Here is an 18,392-nt window from a genome sequence, read left to right as displayed (position 1 = left end):
TGGCTTAAGGGTCTGGTTTCTAAGAACTCATTGTGACGTTGGGGTGCATGAATGTAGGTGACCATGCCTGTATTTGGATAGCATGGCTAATGCCTAAATAAGGACTGGGATCTTATGCCTAAATAAGAACAATGCGAATTGTGCCTATATAAGGACATGATTTAGGAAAACCTGTATACGGACACCTAAAGAGGAATACAACAATGTGCCCAAGGATTATAAATTAAGCTTGACTAGGGAGCCTGCAGCACTTCTTGTGCAACCCACTTAAGTCGCCCTTTCAAACTTGTCTCACGCCTGCCATTGCAGCCTGTATGTGTGGTTTTAAACCACCATTTTGACCAGCAAGATAAATGTTTTGCCAGGTCCAGATCTTTTTTTTAAAATAAATATTCCTCACCCCTAGGGAAGGTCATGAAAAGTCCAGAGGGCAGGGAGTAGTGTATGTAAAACGTAGGACATATACTAGATTTTTAAGTTGTGTATAAAGATGAGGTATTCTATGTAGAAAGTCAAGACGGCCCTTATTGGCTTACAGGGCTTAAATTAATAATCCCAAATGCTTTCATTTGTGGTAGTGTAGGCGAGCAGTATAGGATTATCAGTGGGTACTGTTAAGCAACTGTTGTACACACAGAATCAATAAATGAGACTCCAAAAGAAACTCAAGACCAATTTAGAAAAAAAACTGGTATTTTTATATATTTTTTAACACCAAGAACTTCGTTATTGCGTAAGTGCTTCTTGGGATATCAATTTTCATAGGTAAGAAAAATTGTTACACAAATGTTTTACACAGTGATGTTTTCCTATAGAGAAAGAAATATATACTGCACATGGGTACTTCCATTTATATTTTGGTGGTCCCCTTTAGGAATTCATGTACTAGGGTCAAAAGAGCCATGAGCAGTTCAGGTTTACCTTCTCTGGAGTGTCCAGGTGTAGAGAAGCTGGATGGGTTGGTAGCCTTGCGTGCTACACCGGAGGCAAAGATGAGGCCACCTAAAAATTGTATGATGTTACAACGCATGCCATTACAACGCATGCCGTTACAATGCATACCTTTACCCCGACTTGCTGTTGGGGTGTGCTGGAAGTTGGAGTAGTGTAATTTACCATTCCAACTCCAGTGTTTGCAACATTAGGGAAGGTGTTGGAGTTAAATCCAACAACTTTTTCCCCCTGCAACAAGCCTTTTGCATTGTAATGACAGGCGTTGTAATGGCATGTGTTTTAACGCTTACGTTGTAAAGGCTGTTTCCCCCACCTAGAAACAGACTGCAGAGGGGAACTTGGGCACATGTGCAGGAGCTCACAACAGGGGAGTCAGTTCGTGAGGGTCTTAGGAGCAGGGGGACACGGTCGGTTGTCATTGTCCAGGGAGCTCGGTTTCAGTCGGCTGGGCCAGAGTGTCAAAGAGACTCATGGTTCTCAGTCAGACCTGCAGAAAGGGACAAAACAGGACAGCTGGGCCACTTTAGGTGCTGTTCTTTGCAATGCTGACATCCCTCATTGGTTGGTTGGTCTTTGTGTTGTTTGAGTCCAGTTTGGACTTCAAACTAGCTGTGTTTGCGGCAAATGCTTTAGTACCCCAGCAATTGGTGCTGTGCAGCTCATGGAGGTCTTGGCATCACCAAACTTGGTGGTGAGATATGGACCTCCTACAGCATGGGGACATCTTCCTGGTCAGCAGACAGGTGTACCAGACATTGCGGTCGATGCCTGCAGGCTGTAGGGAGGTGACTCCTCCACTGCAAGGGAGATGCTAACTGGTTGTTGAAGTGTCGGGTCATCCTTCCAGCCTCGGAGCTGATGCACAGCTTCTGGATGAGTCAGATCTTTGCAATTATCAAGGTTCCAGCAGTTAGGAAGGGTTCTGCGCCACATTCCTGGGCAATCCTCAGTTCTTTCTGTCAAGGCAATTATTGTGTCCTCTTCAGTTTCTAGGAAGTTGAATCTAAGTTCCTGGTGTCAGGTGACCACCTAAATATTCAATTTAGGGACATTAAGGTGAGTGTAATGTAGTACCCAATGGGCTACCTACCCCTGGGGTGGCTACACCCCCCGTATGACCACTTCATGTGGAGGTTGGGCATAACCTTCACCCAGAGTTATGAGTTTGCCTAAAACAAGATGGTGGAATCCTTCTTTGACTATCCATTACAGGCTGCCCAACTTAGGAGTGTGCTCAGCCTGACACTTTTCCCATCTGCTCTGCTGCCAAATGGGCCACAGGGCAGGTGGTGGCTCCTCCCAGGTCTAAGGGAAGCCGGGGTTGCATATCAAGATGGCAGAGGCTTTGAAGCCTCTGGTCTTGGTATGCAAATTCACTTGCCATCCTCTTGGAGGAGGTGTAAAGACATTCCTCAAGAGAAGGCATTGTTCCAGTTCTCTGAGAGCGTAAGTACTCACCTTTGGGGGTCAGAAATTATTCTGTGGTGGCAGGTTGGTCAATACCAGTCAGCCAGCACACTAGAGGACAGGTAGGTTTTCAAGAGGCACCTCTAAGGTGCCCATCTGGGTGCTTGCCACACCATTGTGGATTCATTAAGGTGAGGTGTTTGAAACCAAACACCATTATTTTCACTGTATTATCTCGTGATGACCAGTGCCCAGTTCATACCTTAAGATGGCTTCCATTTTAACTTGCAATGTCTAGTTATAGAACTAGACATCACAGGGGCATATCTGCTCATACAGATATGTTCTCACATGTTATATAGTGCTCCCTGCCTCATGGCTATTACGGCCTGCTGTAGGGGTGACACACAAGTAGTACATGCAGTCTACTTTGGCATTGCACACAGGCAGTATGGCATAAGACATACTGCAGTTCATAGGGACCCTCTTTAGCACCCATGCCCTGGGTACCACAGGTACCCTTTACCAGGGACTTACAGGGGTGCTAAACATCTTGGCAATTGGGTTGCATTTATACATTTCATTTTTCAGGGAAACAACACTGACACTGAAGCTTGGTTAGCAGGCTTCAGTGCACTGTCATATCGAAAAACCAGCATCTAGTAGTTCAAATGGGGCCAAAAAGTAGGGGGACATATGCAAAGAAGTCCAGCTTCCTACACCTCCTCCCCCCCACCAACCAACACGCAAGGAGACTCAGCCCACCACTGGGAGAGTGTTCCTGGTTTGTCAGGCAAGGAAGAAGTAAGAAAGCTGGTTGTGCTATCGCAGGGACTACTCTACTTCTCATCCCCCAGTCAAAATCATTTCCTCTGGGAAGCCGACCCATCTCAACAGTGATGGGACCATTTTACAATTAACCTTCCCTAGATCCGGGCTCTTTTCTTTCTCCCCTTTTATCTTGGCTAGTGATGTGCCCATGTCTTCTATCCTTAACTTTGCTACGGCAACACATATCTTACCCAAAGAGACTATCCAACATTTGAGCAGCCCCACCATGACCAACAGGCTTGGGGGGCATACTTTGTTTTTGAAATGTGAAGGTATCAACCCAGGCGGTAACAGACAAAAATAAACCACGTAGTGGTAATGGGACGCAACAACCCACTTCCGTAGAAAAACAGTTTATTGTAGTTGAACAAAATATTAAATATCTACAAATACATTCATTCAATTAAAAAGGCATATACAAAATTACAAATGCATAAAGACAATAAAATAAAATACAATGAAATCAATTAAAACACAACCATCACAATTTCATAAAAACATAATATCAGTTCTTGAATTAAGTGTAAAGTATGTTGTCGACGCGCGTTTCGGCGAGCAGCGCCTTCTTCAAGACAACCAAATTTTTCAAGTTCCTAGATATGAAAACAAAATTACTAATCAAAAAATACATACATTTATTTCATGAAGAAGAAGAACAATGACTCATAATAGTAATTAAATATAATAATCACAACAACCATCATATTATTACATTTTATAATAACTGTCAAATCAGTGCAAACGGAAGTGGGTGGAGACAATAAGCGGCCCAAACAGATAAGTAAGGGGTACCTCAATTAGGAGGAAGTATAATGGATACTGACTTCGGTGCTCATTTAGAAGAGTTATCACAAAGTGTAAAAAAATAAGATAATAATGATAAATTTAGGATGAACCATTAATGGGAAGCAGATCAAAAAAAAAATTCACAGAGGTTTATAAAAGATAAAGAAAGGACAGAGGGAATATAACCGTTAAAAATCATTTTTCTCTCAGTATATTTTAATTGGCATTTGTAAGTCAATCGGTAGAGTTGCTGTCCGTTTTACACAGTTACAGGTTCGTAATCTCAATTCTTTCTAAATAGATTGTGCTAAATCCTACATACCATGTATTAATCTAAACTGCAGCTTACCAGTTCGAGTAATAACAAGTAAGCACGAATCTATTTACTTGTGAGCTAATGCATGGACACAATTTGTATTGTTTAACACAGCTTCTCGCATAAGAAGAAAACTTCGGAAAGATGGAAAGACGCTATTAATTAGAGGTAACATTTGATTTAACGCAGATAGCGGTAATCTCCTCAATGTGACATTAATGGAGAAGACAACATCTCTTAGTACGCAATGCAAGCTGCTTTATTCTAACAAGACTTCTCTGATACACGCTAAAAAAACCTTGCATTTCTCACAATTGCATGGGGCAATAAGCTGCTCCTAACACGCATATTTAAGCATTCAAAATAAACAACTTACATAACGTATTAAGATGGTGCGTATAAATTGTGCAGCGTCAATGGATTTTGGTTACGGTCAGGGTAATCGTTATAGATTTTTGATTCTCTGAAGGGCAAGAATAAATAATAGCAAAAAAATTGTAAGGTTAAAAGCTGAAATTATAATTTCATTTCATTTTTGGGCAGCTAGTATTAACAGCGAAGAATATATACCCTACCTCAAAGGATGTAGGTTACGTATTAAGATAAGCTGACAAACGATGTCAAATTGATAAACATACACTCTCCTGTGAATTCTTTTTCGGGAGAACAGCTGTGAATATAGAACAGGAGACCGTGTCAGACAGGTATTAAACCCGACTCGGCCAAAGAGCAATAAACTATTCAAATTCGGAAAACATACCGTAATTATAAAACAGATGTGCCTCGCCTCCACTATTCCAAACCGGCATAAATAAATCAATTTGAATTAACGTTTTCCGTTGCTAGAACGTGAAAAAGACAAGATGGTGCAATTAGACCTGAAAATGGGACTGGTAATGGGCCAGTAGTACTAGATAAAACAATGAGATTGAATTAAATGCAACATACCTCTGAACGTGTGCTTTTATTTATGAAATTATTTTCTTGCTGATTCCTGAGTTTATTGGCTAACGAAGATAAACGCGCCAGTACTGTAATGTTATAAGAAAGAGTGTGTCAGGATTTATAGCACTCCATTATAGTGCACATAACAGGCAGCACGAATGAAAAGGGGGGGCCCTCGGCCCCCCCGCACGCATGGCGGCGCGGCCACCGTCTCCCCCCATTCTCCTTTGTTGTCTCTCGGTGGTGGGGGCGGGCCCTGGGGGGCGCGACCCACCACCGATTGGCCGGCGGCCTCCCTGACCCGGATACCAGGTAAAAGGTCCGGGTCAGGGGGGGGCGGGCTACAGGAGGGGCGGGCCGGGGGGGTGTGCCCCCCCCGCCTGGCCCCTGGAGAATAAAGAGGTGGGGAGCGCCCAGGAGTCCCCCTTGTCCCTGGACGCTCTCCCACAGCACCGTGTGCCCCGCGCTCGGGGCTTCTTTGTTTATTAACAATTTGGCTTTTATTTTTACAGGAACTCGATTACAGGCGGGAGAGAGCGGTTTTCTGGGATCCTGTTGGCGGATCAAGACTCAGCGCCGGAACTTTTGAAATTTTGCTCTCTGTTGCAGGCTTTGGACGTCCGGGGCCGCGCTGAGCCAGCCGCGTGGGGCCCGCCGCATCGTTGGAGCTGAGAGTCGGGCGCATTGGTTTATTTCCCCTTCCAGGTTCCAAGCACGTCGGGATCGGTCCAGCGGGAAAAGGAGGATGTCCCTGGTCGGTCGTGGACCCGCAAGGGACGAAGAATGGCGAAACGGCGGTGCTCCACGTGGGCAGGATGACCGGGGGGACCAGTGTTTCCGAGAGAGGTTTCGGGCGGGTCGATGGCTCGCGGAGAAGTGCGCCTTGGACACAAGTTAAGTAGGGGGAAAGCAGGGGTGTTATGGGGGGGGGGGAGGCTCAGCAGGGACCTATACGAATGGTCTACTTCCAGTAGAATGGGCTATGGAAAGCTCTTGCCGTCGTGAGCGCACGGGTGTACAAATAGCATGTATGTCTGCGGGGTAATGGCAGTGTTTCCAGTGCGGAGTAGAGGGGGAGAGCAGAAAGGAACCTCAGTTCATGCTTACACACGTTTGGTAGTTTCCTGCAGACTACATGTAAATATGGAAGCCTTCTATTTATCTATGTGCATGGCCCTCTTCTGGAAACGTGTCTTTTATGTGGGTACAGGTTAGGTTGTCCCTTTTTTTCTTTGGTCACTTTAGTATTTCCCCCACGTCAGTGAAAATTCTTACTTGGCGGGTTGACATTTCCCCTCCGTAAAGCTGACCTCCTGTTTGTTTGGCTTTTGTGCCGTAAGACATATACACCTTTTTATTTCATAGTGAGATAAGCAGCTACCGCGGACAGGTAGAGCCATTTTTGTACAGCAAGCTGTTCGTTTGCTTCCACCGCTTGGAGAGTAAGGTGCCCTTGGTGTAATACTCTGTAGGGCTAGCTCCTCTGAAACAATGTCTTATCTGTCTTCAGCACAGAGGCCCATCATCAAATCACAGTTTGTGTGAGGTCACTTGCTGTGATGTTGTTGCTGGCTAAAGAGCATGTGATGTCCATGTGTTACCCTTGACTTTTGGTGACTTTTCACTGGTGCCCTTGGATTAATGAAACTGATGAAAACCCATGTGTTTATGTACCACCGCCTACCTACTTCTAGGCACTGCGTGGCAAACTGATCACCGGGAGGAGAATTAAACAAATTGTACACTACTCTTAACCCTTCCCGAGACTGCTCCCCATGTCTCTAGCACCGGCTATAGGCACCGACACTGTAAAGGTCGGTCTACATATGTGAACGGGTGTGTGATAATCCAGCAAATACCGTATTGTGGGAGATGCCGGCCTTTTTGTGGGAATTTGCCCCTCGCTCGAATGAGGCGTTTGCAAGAGTATTGTAGGACTCTTCCTACAGTGTGTGATAGAGACGGATCCTAACATAGTGTGTAATTTCATTTGTACAACCCTTCATTCTCCAACTGAGGCGCTAGAGCGCGTTCAGTGAGCTGGGAACACGCTTCATCACACTTTTTGGACCATCAAAGAGAGTTCCGCAGGGTACTCCGTTCCATTCGCATAAATAATGCCAATCCATGCATCTCCGGGCCCACAGACATGCCGGGAGATAACGGGGGGCACGCTGAGACCGACATTTATGAATGAGTTGGGGGGTTACAGAGCAGTGCCACTCTACCCTTCTTTCAGCTGTTCCAGCTGCCCGCTTTTACTCTTGAACCAGCCCAGGCGCCCTCCAGGCATCCATCAATGTCGCCCCTTCCTTTCAGGACCACGGCGACCCGTTTACTCAGATGCATGGGCGCTGCCACGGAGGCAGCTGCCTCCAGAATAAATAGTTGTTATAGCTTACACACGGTATGTGGCGCACTCGGGGCGTTATCTCTGGGCGCGCTCTGTCAACACCCTACTCGCACCTCTATGAAAGCCCCGCGCGGCATCTTGGGCAACAGGTCGACGAGACAGTTGCACACGCGTCACCCTTAACTGAAGTTAAAACAAAGAGAAATGCCAGAATTAATGCACCGTGCCGAAGAACGCACCCGCATTATTACAACGCGCGCAATATGATATTCTTGGAATTTTTTCATGCCATAGATTGAGGAGATGGTATTGTTGACCATATAACGGAGAAGCTATTTCTACTGGAAATATAGTACTAGATTGTGTTTTTGAGTTATGTGCCAAGCTGACTTGTAAAGCGCAAACAAACGTCATAGATATGAGCCACATCACCCGGCCATTTTATGCCAGCCTGGACCATCGTCTCTGGGGGCTTATCTCCCATGTTGTGTCCCATGTTGTGTCTTTCAGCTGACTTTAAATCAGTGATGGTTGGGAGCCCTGAAAACCATCACCTATCCACGGTGTTACACGAGGTTTTGATAAATAAATTCTGCAGAATATTTGTCTTCCAGCATATGAGACAGAGAACACAGGCCTGATATGAGCTGTGCCTAAACTCTTACAACTGCTCCGAGGTCAACAGGTTTGCAGAGGTGACTTGTCATTATGGGCGCCGGGGCTCCCTCTCCTTTTCCAATGCATGATGAGTGTCTGTTAGGCTCAGCCATGGTTATTATGACCAGGCGGGCAACTAGAGCAAAAATTTCGAGGGGGGGGGGCTTAAAAATATTTCGTGAGGGGCTAATTCTTCCAACCACAGACAAAGTGGCTGTAACGGCTAAGGGTGGTTGCTCTCAATTCTGGGGAACTGGGTTCGAGACTCTGCAATGACGCTCAACATCCTGTAATTCTGGACAAATCACATAATCTCCCCGTGCCTAACAAAACAGAATGTCCCAGATCACAGAACATTGTTATGTCCTTCGTAGTAAATTGAGACATTCGGGTGTGTGTTAAAAATTACTTCAGGGTTTGTTGTTACCAAATTGTGTGACATTTTAAGGTGAAGGTGATGTGTTCTGCTAATTTTGTGTTGCAGTGTTTGTACTTCATTATTGCAAAATACTGCGCTGGGCTATAGCTGTTGGGTTGGATGCAGTTTTGACTATTTCGTGATGTTGTGCCCTGAAAAATTTTAATTTTCTTGTTATATTACTTTGTGTATATTATTGTGTTATATTGTTACATTAAGGTTATTGGGGGGCATGCTGCTGCCTTTCTAGCCGAAATTAGACTTGTACCTTAAAAGTTTATTTCATCAGTAACCAGTTTAACACAAATGTGGTAAAGTAACACTTCCCCAGCTTTTCAAGCATTTAAGAGTCCAGTCAGCCCAAAACGGTGGCACTTACTCTATCTTAAATTAGCACTGGCAGTATTCACTGTATTCAATGGGACCCGATGTACACAAAGTCATCGATGCCCATCAACTGGATCGCATCCACGTGCTGGGGGGGACTCAGCAATATGGAGCTTGGGCGTTTTAAAATGCTCGGGTTGTACTTGGGTAGAATTCACAAGGCAGACGCAGCTCCCTGATGGGACGGGTCCCCACCATGGGTTGTGAGTTACCCAAAAGATGCTCTGTCGGCATTCAGTTGATGAGTTCAGGTCTGGAAAACTCATTGTCTAAATCAGAGCCCACGCTACATGGGTGACATTAAATTTCACCTGGAGAATCAGATGGATGTTGACATTCCTGGGCTGCTTTATTGATGTCCTCTAAGCACTTGCAATACTTTATCCAAGCCATGGTTGCTGCTTATTTCTCTTACGCAAGGAACAGCCATTGACATAAGTCAAATTTTGACACTATAGAACGACTATCATTGGTGTCTGCTAGGTGATAGTTAGAACAATCATGGAACCATTCACGAATAGGGTATACCACCTTCTATTGGGGTCAACCTGGGGATTAACGACATCTAAGGGTAGGGCTTGACGAGACTGAGAAAGCCAGTTTCCCAGGTCCCACTTTCCTTTGCAAGCCAAAACAGAAAGCCAAACAATGGACTTATTTCATTGTGGAGGTAATCACCATATGAGGTGCTGTTCACTAATCTAGGGGGGACATTGCACCAGTCCAAACATTGCACCTGTCCAAACGACCCTTCATGGATGATAGGTTAAAGTCAACATTATTAGTAAGCTATCCTAGGGTTAGCTGTATTGCGTGCAGCCATCAGGCTAAGTCTTGAGGGAATATAGAGCTGCTTGTTTTACCAGTCTTTAATCTCATGAATGAGTAAATGAAAAAAGAACAGGTGTATAACAACAAATATATGTATTTGTACTAAACACACCCCTTTAGTTCAGTCAGTAAACTTATTTAACACACAAGTAAATTGGCCAATATACGTTGAGCCTATGATGAGATTTGAGGCGAATAATTACGGTGTGAAGACTTATATAGCACACAGTAATTTAGCACCATATACGTTGAGCTCTAGGGGTGCACCAAAGCCATATGTTAATAATATGGTGGGGGAACCACGAATGGCATAGAGACAGGGCCTAGAGCCTTTAGAACGACTACTTGGGGTCCTGATAATGATACACACCCTGATGTCACACCTAAAAGGTGCCCAAGAGCCTAGTTGCGGCATCACATAGTTCTGGGGATGCATGTGATCATGTCCGGGTGGCTGGGATGATATTTCCCAGAAGCCAAAGTGGCGAGCGGAAAAGGTCCTTGGGGCCAGCTTATGGCCTGGCGGAGTTAGGGCTGTGCTAATTCTTTTAGCTAAAGACTGTGATGCTGCACTGCTAAGTAGGCTATCTTGTTTTACACATAGATCCTATGCATGAAGACGTGGGTAGAAAACAGACAAACTGAGGCTATGCTTAACATTTACTGTCGACGTGTTAATGCGTAGTGATCTGGCACTAAGATTATCTAAAACTTAGCGACTGATGGTAATGTAAGTCTGACGCGTGTACAGCAGTTATTGCCGGAAACACTAATGGTGTGTGTCTATCTTTCCAATTTATGTATGACCGGGTCCATGGTGGATACCTGGAGTGCTCCACATCACAACAGCTGCAACAGGTGGACAGCCCAAGGGATGCTTACGTCAGTCACGGCTGGGTCCATGGCGGATATCTGAGGAGTGCTCCACACCGCAACATCAGCAGCTGGTGGACGTCAAAAGTGAAGCATACGTCGGGAAAGAGGACACCAAGGGCCCAGGTATTGCTGGCAGGTGTAAGTGCTACCCATTCCCTAAGGTGGAAGTGGGAATTTGTCACCCGGGTTTTCTTGGTCTTTCCTGGTTCTTGCAGTTTCTCAAACCTGTCACGCAGGGGAGGAACTCATCACCAGAAGTTGTGGAGCTACAATGTGCCAGCACAAGCAACAGGCTGGACGCAGGACAGGGAAGAGTTGGTTTGAGGGTCTGTGCCATGGTCAGTTCAGGAACTTCTTTCAGGGACTTTTAGCTCAGCAGCCCGACCTCCTGTCAGTGGTGATACTTCACCTAGGGGGGACTGAATTGGCCAAACTGGGGAGGCGAATACTCATTGATGAGTTCATCTCCACTGTGGGTGGGTCTTCAGGACTTACCCGGGTGGCACAGTAGTAGGGTCTCAACTTATCCCGTGGTGGCAGGGACTTGGTCAGGGCGTTGAATCACTCGATAAAGAGGATCAACACACAGTGGGACAAATTATTTCAAGCCCCCCCTCGGTTGCAGATGATCCAACATGGGTGTATTTGTTCTACCTGGTGAGGGGAGTCCATTTGACGGAGGAAGGAAGGGTCCTGTGGTCTGATGATGTCAGGGCCTGGTTGGAAGGTGTTGCTACAGTGAGAACTTTGTAGGGTAGGTCTAGGCAGGGGGAGGCCAGATCGTCGGTTAACAATGCTGGCCTGTGGCGGTAAGGTCATTATCGGTGAGCACATATTTGAGGTCTGAGGGGGCGGGCATCATCCTATGGAGGTTCCCGCCCAGGGGGAGGGGCCTGCGGGCCACTCCTAGAACTCCAGGGGCAAGGTAATGGATGCTGCAAAGCAAAGGAGCGCGGGTAGGAGTAGTTCACGCTTTCCTTAGGCTGGTAGCCACCCCGCGCGCGTGGACTCATGACGTCTCCGGATGGCGCAGAGTAAGGGCCCTCCTTTAGTGGGTAAATGGAGTTCAGGGCGTAGACCGGGCAATTCCCGGGGTAACACTGCGCATGCGCACGTCTCTAGGGGAGGCGCAGCTTGTAGGACCTGACACCGGTAGTGACCTTGCCATATGGCCAGAAATGTACAAAAAATCAAGATGAGGATGTTAGTCTCGGTTAGGAAACAACATGTATTAGAGTTTTGTTAAGGTCAGGCTCTCAAACTTGTTGACAATAATTTTGTATCTAATGTCCTGCTGATTTTTGTATAAATTGTTGATCATGCAATTAAAACCTTTTTTAATTTCATATCTTAATAAATACGGCCGGGCGACTAGCGCCCGCCTTCCAAAAAGTAAAGAAGTCTCGTGTCCACGTTTCTGGGTGTTGGGTGCCGGTTTGGGGGGGAGGCGGCAGCTAGTCGCTGACCATGTGAAAAGGGGGGGCCCTCGGCCCCCCCGCACGCATGGCGGCGCGGCGACCGTCTCCCCCCCATTCTCCTTTGTTGTCTCTCGGTGGTGGGGGCGGGCCCTGGGGGGCGCGACCCACCACCGATTGGCCGGCGGCCTCCCTGACCCGGATACCAGGTAAAAGGTCCGGGTCAGGGGGGGCGGGCTACAGGAGGGGCGGGCCGGGGGGGGCGTGCCCCCCCACCTGGCCCCTGGAGAATAAAGAGGTGGGGAGCGCCCAGGAGACCCCCTTGTCCCTGGACGCTCTCCCACAGCACCGTGTGCCCCGCGCTCGGGGCTTCTTTGTTTTCCCACCCACCATCCCTTGGAACAAAGTTTTGTGGCATTCATTATGTCCGGTTTAATGGTAAGTTTGCGAAGGTACTGTCCACATGTATTACATGGTAATAGTAATGGATCTGTCGGTATATTTTGATGATGCTGTATGTTTAGAAATTTTTTCCCCTTTTTCGCGAATTATGTGTGAAGTACTTTTTCTTGGATGCCAAGTGTCTTTAGGCCTTTTTTCCCTTTGTAGCTGTACGGTAATGCTGTTATTTATTAGCCAGTGTAGCTGTCCTTTAGAATTTTTCCCATAGGTCGTCGTATTTATTAGGTATGGGGCATGCGGTAAGGTCATTATCGGTGAGCACATATTTGAGGTCTGAGGGGGCGGGCATCATCCTATGGAGGTTCCCACCCAGGGGGAGGGGCCTGCGGGCCACTCCTAGAATTCCAGGGGCAAGGTAATGGATGCTGCAAAGCAAAGGAGCGCGGGTAGGAGTAGTTCACGCTTTCCTTAGGCTGGTAGCCACCCCGCGCGCGTGGACTCATGACGTCACCGGATGGCGCAGAGTAAGGGCCCTCCTTTAGTGGGTAAATGGAGTTCAGGGCGTAGACCGGGCAATTCCCGGGGTAACACTGCGCATGCGCACGTCTCTAGGGGAGGCGCAGCTTGTAGGACCTGACACCGGTAGTGACCTTGCCATATGGCCAGAAATGTACAAAAAATCAAGATGAGGATGTTAGTCTCGGTTAGGAAACAACATGTATTAGAGTTTTGTTAAGGTCAGGCTCTCAAACTTGTTGACAATAATTTTGTATCTAATGTCCTGCTGATTTTTGTATAAATTGTTGATCATGCAATTAAAACCTTTTTTAATTTCATATCTTAATAAATACGGCCGGGCGACTAGCGCCCGCCTTCCAAAAAGTAAAGAAGTCTCGTGTCCACGTTTCTGGGTGTTGGGTGCCGGTTTGGGGGGGAGGCGGCAGCTAGTCGCTGACCATGTAGGGATATCTCCATACCTGCTAAAAGGAGACGGATTGGCTTGTGGAGGCTGGCTCGTTCGGTAAGCGTGTCCGGGTCACGGTCGACTGCGGGATAGACAGGAAACACCCGCGTATGCATATACCCGCCTATAAATAGGTGTACCCTGATCACGTGTTTCCGATTCCAGAATCGAAAAGATAGAGGTAGGACTCAATAGATTTAACTTATAGAGTACCCAGATAAGAAAGTAACAAATAGAAAGATTGAATCTGAATAACAACCTATTTAATTCAGAATTCAACAAACGTTCATGGAGATAATTCGAAAAACGGTTATTTTAAATTTGTTTAAGACTCGAACAAGTCATTGTATAAGAAATTTTGTAATTATGGCATACCTTAGATAAACATTCGCATTAATGTGATCATTTAGCCCACATTTAGCCACAGTATGTCGATTAGGTGACCAGTCACAGTCAGACACTCAAGATCATGTGACCCGACATACATTAACTAAAGGGTCATTTTAAATGATCGCGTTTTCCCAGGGGATTTCGCTGTTCAACCCTGAACGGAAAATGTCCAAAGAGAATATCCAAAACACTTCCCGTTTTTTACGGATCTTCTCTCCACCTTTACTGTCTGGTACATTAACTTTTTCTAAAATGCGCCATCTGAAATTGTCAGGGCCATGTCCGACTTCCAAAAAATGTTTCACCATGGGGGCCGAGATTTTACCAGTTCTAATTGCAGAACGGTGCTCGGGCAGGCGTACCTGGATGGAACGGGCAGTCTCTCCCACATACCCCAAGGAGCAGGGGCACAATAGGAAGTATATTACATTTGTAGTTTTGCAGTTCCACATGTTATTGGCCGTAGCTGTATAGCCATTGTGAACAAATTATTCTCCTTCTAAAATATTTGAGCATGATTTGCAGTTGGAACATTTAAATGTACCTTTCAAGGCCTGATTTGTATGTATAGATCTTTGAACTGAACAGTCATGGTTAGATTGGCCTTGGAATCTGGAGCGCACTATATGATCTTTTATATTCCTATTTCGCTTATGAGCGAACAGAGGCTTCTCTAGTTTTAGATTTCCGGTACTATTGCTGTTTAAAATGTGCCACGAGGACTTAATCACTTGTTTCACCTTGGCATCTAAGGTTGAATGCCTTGTTCTACAGACAAGTTGTTTCAGATCTTTTTCAGGTTTGGATTTTAACCATGTGGATGAAGTCGAGCTGTAAAACCTCGAACGCGTACGTTGGAGGCGCAAAATGACCAGTTGGAGTTGGCGTTCCCCTCCCGGGATTGTACTTCAAACACACCATACACTTTTTAACCACATTCTTTGCATATTTTGGGATATTGCTATTCTGCCATACTGGGGCCAATAGTTTACATATTCCTTTCGAACTGATGTGCGCAATTCCGTGAGCCATCGTTACTACTGCAAGTACGTATGCATTAGGTAATAGCCATCGCTGGTGTTCTGATAGTTCGACCCAACAACCATTCGCATCCAATCTACCTGTGCTTTCTCTCCATTCATTCACCTCGTTCTCAGTGGCCTCAGCTTGTATCGATTTTACGCTTTCAATGGTGTCCTCGCACATTCCCACATCAGCAGTCCATCTAGCGGGACCCATAACATACATCCGACTCATTGTGTTCCTTGCAGTTTCTTTCGCAACCTCATCTGCCAATGCATTTCCGCGGCCAACATCATCCTGAATCTTTTTGTGTGCACTGCATTTTATAATGGCGACTTGTAGGGGCAAGGTGAGTGACTCAAGGAGCTCATTAACTAGCTGGCCATGTTGTATCTTTGCACCATGGGACGTAAGGAACCCACGTTCACGCCACAATCTCCCAAAACTGTGAGCCACACCAAAGGCATATTGGCTGTCAGTGTACACATTCACTCGCTTTCCTTTCGCCAACACACATGCTCTAGTAAGCGCGATCAGCACTGCAGCTTGTGCAGAATTGTGGGAAATGCGTGCAGTCTCTACAATGGTGTATAATGTCGTTACGGCGTATGCTGTGGTCGTATCACCATTCGGCAACTTGAAACATGAACCATCAACCCCCAAAGTATCATTGCATTCGGGAAGGGGAGTGTCCTGTAAGTCTACTCTCCCTTTTGTCTCTTCTTCTGTCCTGAAACAGCAGTCATGTTTGTCAATCTTGTCTGTCTCTGTCGGGATGGGTAATAACGTAGCGGGGTTGAGTGTATCACACCTTTTTATGTGGATGTGACTTGCTAGCAGGGTAAGTTCGTAACTGGATAGTCGAGCGCTAGTAAGATGTTGTGTCTTGGTCCTATTTAGCAAAATGTCAACTGCATGCGGAACCATAACGATCAGAGTGTTATTCATGACTAGTCCAGCAGACTGTCGAATGCAGACAGCTGCTGCGGCCGTTGCTCTTAGACAACTTGGCAGTGCCTTAGCCACTGGATCCAGAGTTGCCGAAAAATACGGGCATGGGCGCTGTTTGTCCCCAAAGTGTTGCGTTAAGACTGATAATGCACAACCTTCCTTTTCGTGGACATACAATGTAAAAGGCTTACTGTAGTTGGGGTTTCCCAACACAGGGGCCGAACACAATGCATCACGCAACTCGTGGAAACTCGTCTGACAATCTTCAGACCAAGGCATAGGATTAGGCGTGTCTTTGCGGAGTAGTGCCAGCAAGGGCTTGGCTAGTAGTGAGAAATTCGGTATCCATTGTCTACAGTACGATGTAATGCCCAAGAAGGCTCGAACCTCTCTCTGTGTCCTTGGGGCACTTAGTTCTGTAATTGCCTGTATTCTTTCTGGTGTCAGTCTCCTTCCCTCCTTCGATAAGATGTGACCTAGGTAGGTTACTTCTTGTCGGCAAAATTGCAGCTTTGAAAGGGAGACTTTGTGCTTCATGTCACATAAGTGACGCAATAATAACAACGTGGCTTGTTTGCAAATCTCCTCAGTGTCTGCGGCGATCAGTAGATCGTCTACGTACTGGATCAAAGTTGACCCATCTGGCAGCACAATTGTGTCTAGTTGTGTTTTCAGTGCCTGACTGAATATAGATGGGCTTTCGCAGTAGCCTTGAGGAGCGCATTTGAAGCGGAAGCTTCGTCCTCCTAAATTGAAGCCGAAAAGGTCTCTACTCTCTTCGGCGATCGGGATGCTGAAGAAAGCGTTCTTCAGGTCAATCACCGAGAACCAGTCTGCTGAAGCTGGAACCATTGTCAATAAAGCAGTAATGTCGGGGACGACTGGAAACTGTGGGATAACAACCTTATTTACCTCTCTGAGGTCAATCACAAACCTATACACAGGGGGCTGTGAAGGATCAGTACGTTTTAAGACCGGTAAAGCTGGACTGTTACAAACGTTCCCTGTTGTTTCTTCAATAACGTCTTTATCGATCAAATCATAAATGATCGTTAACAACGCCTTCTCGCATTCGGTAGATATTTTGTATTGAGGAATACGTGGCAATCCGACGTTGGCTTTCAAGGTTATGACATACGGTGCTATCTCCAAACGACCTACGTCATTGGAACCATTAGCCCACAGTATATCAGGAAGTGATGATAATTCAGTTGGAATACCTTCTTTCGACAAATACATTGGAGAAATGACTTTTTTCCCTAAGGTAAGTTGTACTCCCGAGGGAGAACAGTACAAAGTCGCATACAACCTTTTTAGCAAATCCAATCCTAACAAATTTTCACCGCAACCTGTTGTAAGAATGAGGGGTGCTTCCAATTCATAGGGGCCAACAGAAAGGGATATAGGACTAGAGATCGGGTTTCTAACAGGGGCGCCATAGAAGCCTACCGAGACATTCGTTTCGCCAGACAAAGGTGCGCCAGGAAGTTTTGAGTGCATAATAGAACTTTTTGTAGCACCAGTATCCAGCAGAAATGGCTCTGACACTCCTGAGGTAATTACCTTGACATAAGGTCCATCTTGGTCTACTGGAACTGAAACAACTCCCTCTCTTTGTCCATGGCTGTCCTAGCAATCGTTACCCTCATTGTCGTGTTCGGTGTAATAGTCGTCAGCATAGTACTGAGCTGACCTAGACGATGCGTTATTCTGTTGGTCAAAGCTATTCATGGAATTTTGAGGCGGAAAAGAAGCTGTGTATTGGGAGAAATTTCCACGGCCCCTACCTCTGGGGGCGTGTTGAACACCTCTCCCTCTTACACCTGAAACACCGTTTAAGCGTCGCGCAAGAGCCAGACAATTACTCCTAAAATGACCCTCTTCCTTGCAATACGCACATTGATTCGGGCCATACGGAACACGCTGGTGGGAAGACTCGTTTCCTTGCGCGTCTCTAGAATACTGCTTATTCTGTTGATAATTGGGCTGGCTAGCCATACGAGGCGGATAGGCCTGTTGGAGAAGAACTTTAGTTTTTAGATCTTTCGTCTTTTTCTCTGCCTTGTCTAGCTCCTCTTTGCGCCTGTTTTCGTAGTACTGAGCTGTTGCTAGAATCTGCGCTGACGTAGAGACAGCCCAAGCACTCTCTGAATCTTTTAGTTTAGCACACAGTTCGGGAAGCAGATTGTGTACAAACTTGTCTACAAACAATCTTTGGCCACCCTCGGTAGCCATATCCTGACCACTATGGTCAGTGAAAGTTTCCTCAAATCTCGTGAAAAAGTCAGACACATTCTCGTCTTTCTTCTGCTTGCACGCGGATAGCTTGTCCCAGTTTACGCGTACTTCAGGCATAAGTGTCTTCATGTACGCAATAATTCTACCGGGAAGTTCAGCTATTAACGGCTCAGGCTTGAAACCACCGACTTGTCTAGCATCTGTAGTCGCAATGTTTGCCCACGAGTCACCTAATTCTTGGTCATGAT

The 18,392-nt window shown here is 46.1% G+C and overlaps 1 long non-coding RNA gene across 1 annotated transcript; it reads right to left on the bottom strand.

Moving 5' to 3' along the window:
* Positions 1-3,539: 3,539 nt before the first annotated feature.
* On the bottom strand, positions 3,540-5,146 carry LOC144766862 (uncharacterized). The gene is made up of 4 exons (XR_013597960.1): positions 5,055-5,146; positions 4,870-4,964; positions 4,671-4,757; positions 3,540-3,785 (listed from the first exon to the last, which is right to left on the bottom strand). It is a non-coding gene; the product is annotated as an uncharacterized LOC144766862 (long non-coding RNA).
* Positions 5,147-18,392: the final 13,246 nt, after the last annotated feature.

This window comes from Lissotriton helveticus, chromosome 7, assembly GCF_964261635.1.
Source record: "Lissotriton helveticus chromosome 7, aLisHel1.1, whole genome shotgun sequence".
NCBI lineage: Eukaryota > Metazoa > Chordata > Amphibia > Caudata > Salamandridae > Lissotriton > Lissotriton helveticus.
This window is presented reverse-complemented; position numbering and strand designations above follow the sequence as displayed.